A 13,703-nucleotide genomic window follows, 5' to 3' on the forward strand; every position below is an offset into this window, starting at 1 on the left:
TTCTCCCCCTCTCTGCGCAGCACCTCCTGCCACTTCGCTGAAGGGGCGCTGGGCAGAGAGGGGGAGAATTTTTTTTCTTGTTCTCCCCCCTCTAAAACAAGGTGCGTCCTATTGTCTGGTGCGTCCTATGGTGCGAAAAATACGGTAGCCATATTTCATGGAACGTGAGGTACTATGGATTATTTTGATGACTATATCAGACCCTTTACCTTACTTTTTCAATGTTCTGCTTGTGGTTTTGAAAGCACAAGTCCTTTTATTATGATGGGATTGGTACACATAACTTTCAAAATGTAACTTTGAAGACTTCCGGAGGCGGCGCGAAGGGTAATGGCTGCCCTTTCCTAACGGGAAGGGAAGCTCCGCACGAGAAAGGGTCGTCCGCTACGGCGCAGCGGAGACCCAGAAACGGAAAACCGCAGGCAGCAGAAGCCTGCGGTCCCGGGACCCGGCGGGTGCCAGAAGCGGCCACCGAAACGTTGAGGGAGCCTCGTAAGGGGCTCCGGATCGCGGAGGAGGCTGCGGCGCTGTGGGTCGTTCCGCAATCGGCGGAGTGAAGCCGCGTAGCTGTTGCCAGTGAGCGCTGACCTTTCTTCCTGAAATTTATGCTTTAAAAACAACAACCCGTGAGTAAACAACGGACTGTATGTAATTCGGGACTTTAAAACATTAAATTTGGCTGAAAGCGGATTGACGAAAAACAGGAAGTCCGTCTTCCGCTCCCATTGAACTTGAACGCAAAGAGCGTGGAAGAGTGGAGGCAAAGAGAGACCTTTTAAACTATTCGATCTGAGCACCCATTGAACTTTATTTTAAGTGGAATAAATAACCTCATGTGCTGGACTTTTATGAATTTTAGTTATATTTTAACCTTTCTCCCTTTGGAGCTATATTTTAACTAAAAACCCCAGGCGCTGGAACTGCCTGAGAAACTGAGCTGTCAGCTTGCAGTTTGCAGCTTGGATACTTTGAATCTGAACTTTGAAACAATCTGAGAGAGTCTGAACTTGTAACTTTGAAGCATTTGGATTACCAGCTTACACCATCAGAAATACTGTTGTTGCACTAAACCTTAACTCTGCTGAAAAATCTTTTTATTGAAGGTTCTTGGACTTAGAAATTTGACTTTATTTTAACTGAAATTGATTTCTTCCCTGAAATATTTTAAACTCCCCCTAGAGGATTTGGGACTTATAACAGTGACTTTTACTTTACTTTCTTTTTCCCGGCCCCTTATTGACTGTGACCATCTGTGCTGGGGCTTTCTCATGGGAACAACTCAGCTTGACCTTGAATTTTAGATAACTTTGGAATGAGTGGTACAAGAAGGAGAGGAAGAACTAAACAAACAACTTTGACAACTTTAACCGCAGCCTCACAGGCACGTAGATCATCTGTGCCTACTTTGCCCTCTGAGGTCGAAACTGTTTCTCTGCCACGGGCAGGGGAGGGAGAAACTGAGGAATTACAACTGGAAGATATGGCCTCAGGGGCAAGCACTACTATTTTAGAGAAAATTTTTGAAAAATTAGAATCTTTGGATAAGAAAGTAGAATCTTTGGACAAGAAAGCTGATGAGCAAACATACAAAATTGAGCAGAACATAGAATGTTTAAATAAATTATCTGGACAAGTCGCACAGAATACTCAAGCAATCGGAGAATTGAAGGAGGCTGCAGGGGAAAATCGGAAATTGGCTGAAGATACCAGCCAAAAACTTGAAAATTTAGAACAAGAGGTAAGACCACTCTGCAAGCAAGTAGGCGAACATCAGACCTATTTGTCCATGCTTGAACTGCGGAACAGGGAGAGCAATTTAAGGATAAGAGCAATACCAGAAGTGGAAGAAGGCAACCTAGCTGAGTTTCTGACTAAAGAATTTTCCAAATTTTGGAGTTTAGAGGAAAAGGACTTTAAAATTGTTTCAGCTTTTAGGCTCGGAAGACTTCTAAAGAAAGAGAAGCCCAGAGATTGTTTGATAATATTGAGGTCAAAGGAGGAAAGGGATAAGATTTTGGGCCTACACTACGGAAAGTCACTGGACATTTTGGACAAAAGAATTGAGATCTACAAGGATATTCCTAAACAACTGCTAGATCTTAGATCTGACTATTTGGAGTTGACAAGACTATTAAGGAAGAATTCAATCATCTTTAGGTGGGAATTTCCTCAAGGACTATCTTTTACCTTTAGAGGGAAGAAGATCAAAATCAGAACATCGGAAGACAGAGATAAATTTCTGAACGTATACGGAGAGGACCTTCACAAAGGAATTGATCAACTTCCAGGGCCTGAAACACCAGAGGCATCTGCACCCTTGGACTCTGAAGATTCTCTGAACAAGATACCACCCCTTGAAAAATAACCAGATTTATTCAGGATGTCTCTGCAACTTTTGAGTTGGAACATTAATGGCTGCAATATCCCGGAAAAAAGGAGGAAAATTTTTCATATATTAAAAAAAGAACAATTGGATATTATCTGCTTACAAGAAACACACGTGACTAGGCTCCATAGAAAGGTGTTAATAAACAAAAGACTTGGCCAAGAATTTATATCTTCGGACAGAGTAAAGAAGCGAGGAGTGGTGATATATGCAAAAGAGAGCCTGTCACCTAAATTCTTATTCAAAGATGAACATGGAAGAATATTAGGAATTGAGATACAACACCAAGGAGAAAAGATTCTGATATTAGGAATTTATGCACCAAATGACGGGAAATCGGAATTTTACAAGAAGTTGCATGAGACTATGCTGGACTATCTGGACTACAACAACATCATTATGATGGGAGATATGAATGGGGTCGTATCGACAAACATGGATAAGTCACAAAATCAAAACGTTACAAAAGACGGCAGACTACCAAAGACCTTTTTTGAAATGGCTGACAATATGGACTGGATTGATATTTGGAGAACTAAGAACCCCCTGGGAAGAGAGGGAACATTCTTCTCTGAAGCCCAACTGACTTGGACAAGAATCGACCAAATATGGATATCTAGAGGTCTGGCACCCAAGGTCAGAAAAGTGGAAATCTGCCCAAAGACCTGCTCCGACCATAATGCGCTGAAGATGGATATGACACTATTGCCAACCGGCTCCTTTAGATGGAAGATGAACGATAGCTTGTTTAGAGATCAGGAGATTCTCAAAAAGGCCCAAAAAACCTTGAAGGATTATTTTGAAATAAATATGAACACTACGGTGGAAAAAAGAACTATCTGGGACGCAAGCAAAGCTGTGATGAGGGGGTTCTTGATACAACAGAACACTGTAAAGAAAAGAACACAAAATGAAAGGAAAGATAAGATTTTGCAGAAAATTAAAGAATTGGAGAAGAAATTAAGATCAAACCCGAAGTCACAGCCGATTCTGAGAGAAATTAAACTATATCAAGCCCAATATTCTAAATTGATAAACCAAGAAATAGAATGGAAGATTAAATTAATGAAACAAAAAACTTTTGAATCGGCAAATAAATGTGGAAAACTGCTAGCTTGGCAGTTGAAGAAGAGACAGAAATTAAATACAGTTACAAACCTAGAAATTGAAGGAAGAAATATCCAGAACCCCATGGAAATTAGAAAGTGCTTCCAGAGATACTTTAAAAAATTATACACTCAAGGGCCGCAAGATGAGGTTGAGATTAAACAATTTCTGGAAAGAAATGGATTAACAAAGTTGTCACAAAAAAACAGATTAATCCTGAACAACAAAATAACACAACAAGAGATTGAACAAGCTATCCAGAACATGCAACTGGGCAAATCTCCAGGGCCAGACGGTTTGACCTCCAAGTATTACAAGACATTAAAAGACTATCTGACCCAACCAATGATGGAGGTCTGTAATGAAATTATGGAAGGGAAGAAGGCGCCGGAATCGTGGAAGGAAGCCTTTATCACATTGATACCAAAATCTGAAGCTGAAAAGACACAACTCAAAAACTATCGTCCCATCTCCCTTTTGAATGTGGATTACAAAATATTTGCAGACATTTTGGCAAGTAGATTCAAAAGAGTGCTTAATGAAGTAATTCATAAAGACCAGGCAGGCTTTCTCCCAGGTAGACATATGTTTGCAAATACTAGGAACATTATTGACGTTTTGGAACTTTTGCAAACAGACATAAATACAAAAGCAGTGTTAATTTTCATAGATGCGGAGAAGGCCTTTGACAATATTTCTTGGAAATTTATGAAGGGAAATTTGAATGAAATGGGAGTGGGACGGGGGTTTGAGAATGGGATTGACGCAATATATTCAGAACAAAAGGCCAAACTGATAGTTAACAATGTGGTTACAGAAGAGTTCAAAATTGAAAAAGGAACACGACAAGGCTGCCCGATTTCCCCTTTGTTATTCATTTCGGTTCTGGAGGTGCTCTTGAACTTGATCAGAGGGGACCGGTTGGTGGAAGGGATTCAGGTCGGAGCGAAACAATACAAATTGAAAGCTTTTGCAGATGACCTAGTTTTGACTCTGCAGGAGCCAGAATCTAGTACGAAAAGAGTATTACAACTGATACAGGATTTTGGTCGGGTGGCAGGATTTAAATTAAATAAACAGAAAACTAAAGTGTTGGGGAAAAATTTGACAGATACAGAGTCGGAAAGGTTTCAGAGAGAAACAGAACTAACTATGGTTAAAAAAGTAAAATACCTAGGGGTAAACATAACAGCAAAAAACCTGAGTCTATTTAAGGACAATTATGAAAAATGTTGGTCTGAAATTAAGAGAGACTTGGATAGTTGGACAAAATTGAAGCTTTCTTTGTTAGGCCGAATTGCTGCTATTAAGATGAATGTATTGCCAAAAATGTTGTTTTTGTTTCAAACATTACAGATTGTGGACAAAACGGAGTGCTTCCGGAAGTGGCAGAAAGATATATCTAAATTTGTCTGGCAGGGCAAAAAGCCCAGAATTAAGTTTAAGATATTAACAGATGCGAAAGAAAGAGGTGGCTTTGCCCTGCCAGACTTAAAGTTGTACTATGAAGCCGCAGCTTTCTGTTGGCTAAAAGATTGGCTACTTCTCGAAGACACTGACGTGCTGGACTTGGAAGGTTTTAACAATGCTTTTGGTTGGCATGCATACTTATGGTATGACAAAGTTAAGATCAATAAGGCCTTTAAGAACCATATTGTCAGGAAAGCACTGTTCAATGTCTGGACGAAATATAAAGACTTATTGGAAAACAAAACTCCAAGGTGGCTCTCACCTCTGGAGGCTAAGGCCCTAAAAAGACCCAATATGGAGGCCAAATGGCCAAAATATTGGGAATTATTAGAAAAAGATGGAGACAATTGGAAATTGCAGAGTTTGGAGAAAATGAAGGATAAGGTGCGAGACTGGTTACATTATGCTCAGATTAAAGAAGTTTTTAAAAATGATAAAAAGTTAGGGTTCCAGGTGGAGAAATCGAAGTTAGAAACAGAATTGTTAGAACCCAAAACCAAGGTACTATCTAGAATGTATAACTTGCTGCTAAAATGGAACACACAAGACGAAATGGTTAAATCGGCTATGATAAAATGGGCACAGGATATTGGGCATAACATTATGTTCGAGGACTGGGAAAGGTTGTGGACCACTGGGTTGAACTTCACTGCATGTAATGCTCTGAAGGAAAATGTTATGAAAATGATATACAGATGGTACATGACCCCAGTTAAACTTGCCAAAATATACCATTCGTCTGACAATAAATGTTGGAAATGTAAAGAAAATGAAGGAACATTCTTCCACCTCTGGTGGACATGCCCTAAGGTGAAGGCCTTCTGGGAAATGATATATAATGAGCTGAAAAAGGTATTTAAGTATACCTTCACTAAGAAACCAGAGGCCTTCCTTCTGGGTATTGTCGGCCAGAAGGTGTTAAAGAAGGATCGAACATTTTTCATGTATGCAACAACGGCAGCAAGGATTCTCATCGCAAAAAATTGGAAAACTCAAGATTTACCCACACTGGAAGAGTGGCAGATGCAGCTGATGGACTATATGCAACTGGCCGAGATGACTGGCAGAATCCGAGACCTGGGAGAAGAAAAGATGGAGGAAGACTGGGAGAAATTCAAGATGTATCTACAAAAACACTGTAATTTGTTTGAATGTTAAGAAGGATGCTAGATTATAAAAAACTGGCCACCACTAAACTAGACTTAAATTTGATGATAAGTGAGACTAAAGAAAATATAAAAACTTTATTGGAAAAAGTGTTAAATTATATTTGTGTGGACATGAGATTGTAAACAAGTTGATAATTTGTTTGGAAAAATTCTTTTTTTAATGATGTAAATGGGAGAGGGGGACGTGAGGGAGTCCAAAGAAGTGAAGAATTTGTTGTTATAAAAGTAAGATTGTTTGATGTGTGCATTTATATTTTAAAAAAACCTTAATAAATATTTTTAAAAAAAAAAAACAAAATGTAACTTTGAAAACACAGGCAACTTTTTGAAATTAAGGGAGGCTGTGATGCTAGACTGCAGTACTTCTTTAGTGTACACATAGCCATAAATTCAGTTTTGTGAAGGGTTACATAAGTTTACATACTGATTATGTAATTACATACTGAAGGCACATAACTCAGTGATCTAACTAAAGCTAAATCAGTCTAGTACTTAGTTGGGAGATCCCAATGTATACCATCTTGATTTTTATGGAAGAAAGGAGACATATAAATGTAAACGAATAAAATGCAAAGACTGGTTGCCCACAGAAATTAATTGAGAGATCCAGGATTTTACCACAGCTGTGACTGAGCAGCAGGTATTCTACCTACAAAAAACAAAAACATCCTCCACCCCAAAAGGTAGTAGCAAAGACAGCAGATGCTACTAGGGACTGTACATAAGTAATATGCACGGGCCTCTATTCACAGGCTTACAAAAGCATGACACAAAGAGCAAGGAGATATGGAAGGAGGAGGAACTCTTTGCACATGCAGGTGAGACTAAGAGGAAGTGAAAAGAACTATAGAGTGTTAACTTAGTAATTAATATGATTATAGCTTCCAGGATGCTTACTGCAAAAACATTTTTTAAAATGGAACTGTATTAAGATTTGTATTTTAACAGCATAGCATCATAATGTCTGGAATGTAATTATCATAAACATAATTGTAGAACTTGTTCATAGTTGAGCAGGAAATATGACTGAAATTCAATTGTTTGTTAATGTTTGTTGATGTTAATGTTTGTTAATGTTTTGAGTAACAGGGGCTTTATTTAGCCTGAAGCCCATCAATGGGCACTGCATTTCTGTGAAGTCACTGGGTTGAAGCCAGACTCAGTTGGTCACTCTTTAGTCCTATTGAAATCAATGGTATTTTATAGAAGCATAACATAATTTTTATTTCTATGTAGTTTAATTAAGTTGGCAGAAGAGCGGGCAGCAGTACACTTAAGTTAAGCTACAAGAAGACCTGGTAAGCAAGATAGCATAATAATCATTATAGTATAAGATGAAAGTTTGAAGTGCAGCTGCTCTCAACAGCAGGAGTGGGGAACCTTTGCCCCCACCAGATGTTGAGGAACTCCTATCATACCCGGCCATTGGTCACTTTTGCTAGAGCTGATTGGAGGTTTAGGTTCAGCAAGATCTGGAGGGCGAAAGGTTCTCCACTCCTGTTTCAGGTCTGCCTGGAAATGCAAAGGATTTAAACCAGGACATTATGCATGGAGAACATGAGCTCTGCCACTGTGCTAAGTGTCTTCTACAGTATAAAATCTCTACACCACTGGTCTTCACTGGTGGGTTCTGATCCACTACTGGGTCCCAACCTGATCTAAGGCGGGTCTCTACAGTAGCATTGTTACCATACAAATATATGGTAAAAAAGAAGAAGAAATGGATCCCCAAATGTAGGTTTAGGTCAAAATTGGGTTCCAGGTCAGAAAAGGTTGAAGACCACTGCCTTATACTATGATTTAGACATGGATGGAACAGATACATAAGCAACATACATAACTCCACTGTTATCTCTACTTTGTCACTAAGAAACCAGAATAGTTAACTGGATCAAAAGCTGAAAAATGTTCACAGAGAAAAAGAACTGAAAAAAGTCATTGCAGCTTAACATATACGTAGAAGCTCATTAGGAATTTTACACAGAGCAGTCTCAGTAAAATGAAGAGGTTGAAAATAGTACTGGGATGCGTAAAACATGGAACAGGAAGGGGGGGAAGAGGCCTTCACAATAGACAAGTCACTTGAGTAGTCTAAAAATGAAAGAGAGAAAATAAATGGGTATCTGTCCTTTCTTCTCCAAACATTGCCCTATATATTTTATTCAATATTTCTTCTCCTGTTTTCTATAATGGCTTTAATAAATATAAGTACTTTGAATGTTAATGGTTTAATAAAAAGACAGACAATAGCTAGATGGAGGGGGGAAACGGAAATGTGACATGATATGCTTGCAAAGAGGCTTATCTTTGGTTCATCTACTGCTATTTTTGTTTCCTTTCTCACACTATTGTTCCTGTACTGTCATACTCTATGAAGGCAGTCCTATACTGTAAGGCTTTTGCATGAAGTGACTCTCTGCTTCTGATAATTTGTTGTCACACCAATACAACACCCCTTCTTTTTTTGGACACTAGTAATGTATGGTTGAAAACATTTGGGCTACAATCATTGCAACACTTTCTCATAGGTGAGTCACTCCGGTCCCTTGATCATTTTGGTTGCCCTGTTCTGAAACATTTCCAATTCTACAATATCCTGTTTGAGGTGAGGTGACCAGAACTGTACAAAGTATTATGCACAATGATGGCATTATGATAGCAGCAATTTCATTTTCAATTCCTTTCCTTTTGTGCACCTATCACTGTGTATGCAAAATATACACACCTCTTTGCGCACACACACACACAAAATTATAAACACTGAAATTTTGATCTTAAGTGCCTCTTCTTCCTGTCTTCCATTCTTGCATGAAGAACTGAAATTTTCTATCTTCACTGGGTTGGATATTGACTAAGCTGATCACTCTTTAGTCCCATTGGTTACTGTGGGATGAAAGAGTGGCTAACTAAATCTGAATTAGGCCCCCACATGTTCCTATTAATCCAATTGTTTATTCAGTTACTTAGGCATTTGTATAGATAAAGGATAATAGCTTCCACTTATGGCTTGCCAGCATTATGGCAGAGTTGAGGGCAGGGAAGATGCCCAGACTATAATTTTGCACTACAGAGTATCTCTCTATCTGAAATGAAAGCCAGTGTGGATTTAAACAATAAACTTGGTGCCCTCCTCCAGGAAGGACTTAGATATCTTTTTTTATTTGTTTGTCTATAAGCAAGCTCTAAGGGCTGAAGAAAGTCTGAAATTCTGGTTAAAACCTTTTCCAGCATTATTGTATAGTGCGGTGCGGTGCGGTGCGGTGCGGTGCGGTGCGGTGCGGTGCAGTATAGTATAGTATAGTATAGTATAGTATAGTAACAGTATGTTTCTTTCTGGAGCAAAGCTGTGGTATATCCAAGTCATGTATCCATTTGATTTACATTATTATAATAAAATACAGAATATTTGTGTCAATCTTTGGAATTTGGGGTGCTTTCCAAAAATCTAGGAAAGGGATTATTATAATATTGCACATTATTGACTGTGGCAAACTTAAAGTACACCCTTGTAGTAAAATCTCTAAAGGTCCCTATTTCATTCTTAATCACAAAAAGCAAAGGTGAAATTACAGTGATAGTAATTACAGAAATAGTAAATTGCAGATGAAAAAGAGAGTTCTCATTTTTTACTATGCCAGGGAAGCACTCAGAGGTTTATTAAGATATTAAGTAACGTGTTTGCCAAAATAAATATTGAAACTGATCCCAAACTATCTAAACAAACAAGAAATCTAAAACTGCAAATTAAAACCATCACATGTCGGTTAATGAATAACTATTTGGGTTATTCAAGGAGACAAATCTCCCTTAAAAGCTTAAAGATTTTTTATTTTATTTTATTTTATTTAAAAAGCTTAAATATTATCTTACTGAAGAAAATATATCTACCAATATCAAATTGGGCTTGGACTTCAAAATGCAAATTTTTGTTACCCAAATCTGTTTTATCAGAAAATGCTAAAAATTGAAACTACCATTTCCATCACTTTTTATAGTTTCCTGACATTGGGTGGGGCGGGGGTTGCTGGTCTTTTTCTTATTTTTTTGGTTTATGACCAGACTTGTGTGTTTCTGGGCATTTCATGTATTGCCAGAAATATTTCAAGTTTTTTCTAAGAAGAAAAACGAGGACTCAGCTGAAGCACAAATAGCACTTCTCACTTGGCAGGAAAATGTAGTTCTTCTCATCATGTGGTGTTGTCTAATATGAAATAAGTAGGGAATAAAATGAATATCCCTTTTCTCTGCATGGCACTGCATACTTATATTCAGTGGAGCAAATACAAAATGACTAACGTGCTTTTTTAATATAAAAAATATATCTTTGGCTGTGATTTCATCAAAACACACAATGATGGCATGTAGATGCTGGCAAGGTTACAATGCACAAAAAAGACTGTTAATGACAATTCTCAAAGGAAGCTACCCAAAAATATCCCTCATCACAATTACTTTAGAATTATTCCTCTCATTGCCACTGTCATCATTAAAACATAGTGGGTGTGTTTTTAATGATGCTGCAGCACCTGTAGTCTGATGAAATTGGAGGAAACTGTGTGCAGCATTCAACGTTGTCATATAAAAGATGCTTTGTCATATGGAAGGGACATAAGTCAGTGTCAGAACTCAGGCTTTGCATGCAGAAAGTCACAGGTTCAATGCCTGAAGTTTCCAGGAAGGGCTAGGGAAAACTCCTGTCTGATACCCTGGAGAGCTACTAGTCAATGTAGACCAGGCTTCCTCAACCTCAGCCCTCCAGATGTTTTGAGACTACAATTCCCATCATCTCTGACCACTGGTCCTGCTAACTAGGGATCATGGGAGGTATAGGCCAAAAACATCTGGAGGGCCTAGGTTGAGGAAGCCTGATATAGACTATTCTAAGCTAGACTGGACAACAGTCTGACTCAAATAAGGCAGCATCCTGTGTCACCCTTTCCCTTTCCTTCATCTTCAGCACTCAGAACACATGTCTTTTAGAGACAGCTTGGATTTGGTGGAAGCACAATATCCATCATTTTCAATATCTTATTTGGATGTTTTCGAGGTGTTCACCTACCCCACAGACAGGGGCGGAGGAAGGGGGTGCGGTGGGGGCGGTCTACCCCGGGTGTCACCACTGATGGGGGTGACAAAATGCCGGATGGCACTCATCGTGGCGCCTGCAGCGAGCCTGGGAGAGATGCAGTGTCTTGGGCGCATGCAGGTTCTACCCTGCCCAAACGGTCCGCTCACTGCCTCCCGTCCCCCCCAGCTGTAAGGCAGCTGAGTGGGAGGCAGGCAGACTCCTTGGAGGCCCTGCGGAGCGTCCTGCCCTGGTTGGCCCCGCCCCACGGGTGGCTGGCCCCACCCCTGGGCGCACACACTGCCCCAGGCGCCCAATCAGCTTGCTCTGCTGCTGCCCACCTTACAATTTTTTTGTCTTCCAGTTTTTTGTACTTCTGCCAACCTTGGGGTTCTCCCAAACTTGCTGATATTGCCTTCTTGTGCACAGGTGCTGCCACCTTGACTGTATAAGGAATGGTACTCAGATAATTTAGTTGGTTCTTAGTATATGACCTTCATTCTCAATTTCACTTGGTGGAAATATTCCTGCATCACTTTTAACCATGGTTTAAAGCAGGGACAAGGAATTTCAGGCCCAGGGGCCAAATGTAGCCTTCCAAGTCTCCTAAGGCCACGGCCCTAACCAGCCAAGGTGAATTAAAGGTATGAGGTAAAGTCAAGTCAAAAGCAACAGACAAGGTATATACATAAAAGGAACAAAGGAATGATGGTGATGAACTGTCTCTGAAAATAAAAATACAACCAGCTGCCAGGGCCTTTTTTTAATCAGAGCTCACCAGAGCTCTGTTCCGGCAGAGTAGGCGCAGTGAAAATAATGGGCCTAAGATAATCATGACAATTATTTTTAATGAGACAACTCTGAGTAGGAATAACATTGGCTACAACTCTCCATTTCTAGCTAGGTTTGCTTGGGGAATGTAAACAGTTTGCCTTCCATGTTTATTTTCTTCTTCCAATGCTGCTATCCAGGGCCTGCCTTGGCTCCTCCATCAGCGTACAGCTAATGAAAACCCTAAATCAACAATATCAGAAAATTAGAATATTAAATGAAATCAGCAAAACAAGGATTGCAAATAGAGCAATATTGGACCTCTGAGAAGTAGAAGCATGCATATGTACTCAGTACTCGGTTTGGGCCCCTTTTGCATGAATTACTGCCTCAATTCAGCGTGGCATGGATGCTATCAGTCTGTGGCACTGCTGAGGTGTTATGGAAGACCAGGATGCTTCAATAGCAGCCTTCAGCTCTTCTGCATTGCTCGGTCTCATGTATCTCATCTTTCTCTTGGCAATGCCCCATAGATTCTTTATGGGGTTCAGGTCAGGCGAGTTTGCTGGCCAATCAAGCACAGTAATCCCATGGGCACTGAACCAGGTTTTGGTACTTTTGGCAGTATGGGCAGGTGCCAAGTCCTGCTGGAAAATGAAGTCAGCATCCCCATAAAGTTCGTCTGCAGAAGGAAGCATGAAGTGCTCCAAAATCTCCTGGTAGACGGCTGTGTTGACCCTGGACTTAATGAAGCACAGTGGACCAACACCAGCTGATGACATGGCTCCCCAAATCAACACAGACTATGGAAACTTCACACTGGACTTCAAGCATCTGGCATTGTGTGCCTCCCCATTCTTACTCCAGACTCTGAGTCCTTAGTTTCTAAATGAGATGCAAAAGTTGCTCTCATCAGAAAAGAGGACTTGGGACCACTAAGCAACAGACCAGTTCTTTTTTTCTTTAGCCCAGGTAAGACACTTCTGATGTTGCTTCTTGTTCAGGAGTAGCTTGACAAGAGGAATACGACATTTGAAGCCCATCTCCAGGATCCATCTATGTGTGGTGGCTCTTGATGCACTAACTCCAGCCTCAGTCCACTCCTTGTGAAAGACCCCAACACGTTTGAATGGTCTTTTCCTGACAATCCTCTCCAGGCTGCGGTCATCCCTGCTGCTTGTGCACCTTTTTCTTCCACACTTTCCCCTTCCGCATAACTTTCCATTGATGTATTTCGATACAGCACTTTGGTAACATCCAACTTCTTCTGCAATTACCTTTTGAGGCTTTCCCTCCTTATGGAGGGTATCAATGATGGCTTTCTGCACAACTGTCAGGTCAGTAGCCTTCCCCATGATTGTGCTTCCTACTAAACCAGATTGAGAGACCATTTAAAGGCTCAGGAACCCATTGTAGGAGTTATGGATTGAATAGCTACTGCACCTTTTCACAATATTCTAATATTCTGAGATTGTTAATTTGGGGTTTTCATCAGTTGTACGCCATAATCATCACAATTATAACAAATAAAGGCTTGACATATCTCGCTTTGCATGCCATGAATCTCATATATTAGCTTCACCTTTTAAGCTGAATTACTGAAATAAATGAACTTTTCCACAATATTCTAATTTTTCGAGTTTCACCTGTATATAGGCCCTTTCTTTATCACCAAAAATCTCCAAATGGCTCACAAAATCAATAAAGAGACACCATCCAACAATAAATACAAGAT

At 39.9% G+C, this 13,703-nt stretch overlaps 1 protein-coding gene across 4 annotated transcripts in view; it reads right to left on the minus strand.

The window, feature by feature from the left end:
• The window catches only part of JADE1 (jade family PHD finger 1), a 162,746-nt gene that overhangs the window by 132,868 nt on the left and 16,175 nt on the right, over positions 1-13,703 (minus strand). The gene's annotated exons all lie outside the window — the stretch shown is intronic.

Source organism: Podarcis erhardii (genome assembly GCF_964252035.2).
Source record: "Podarcis erhardii genome assembly, chromosome: 9".
NCBI lineage: Eukaryota > Metazoa > Chordata > Lepidosauria > Squamata > Lacertidae > Podarcis > Podarcis erhardii.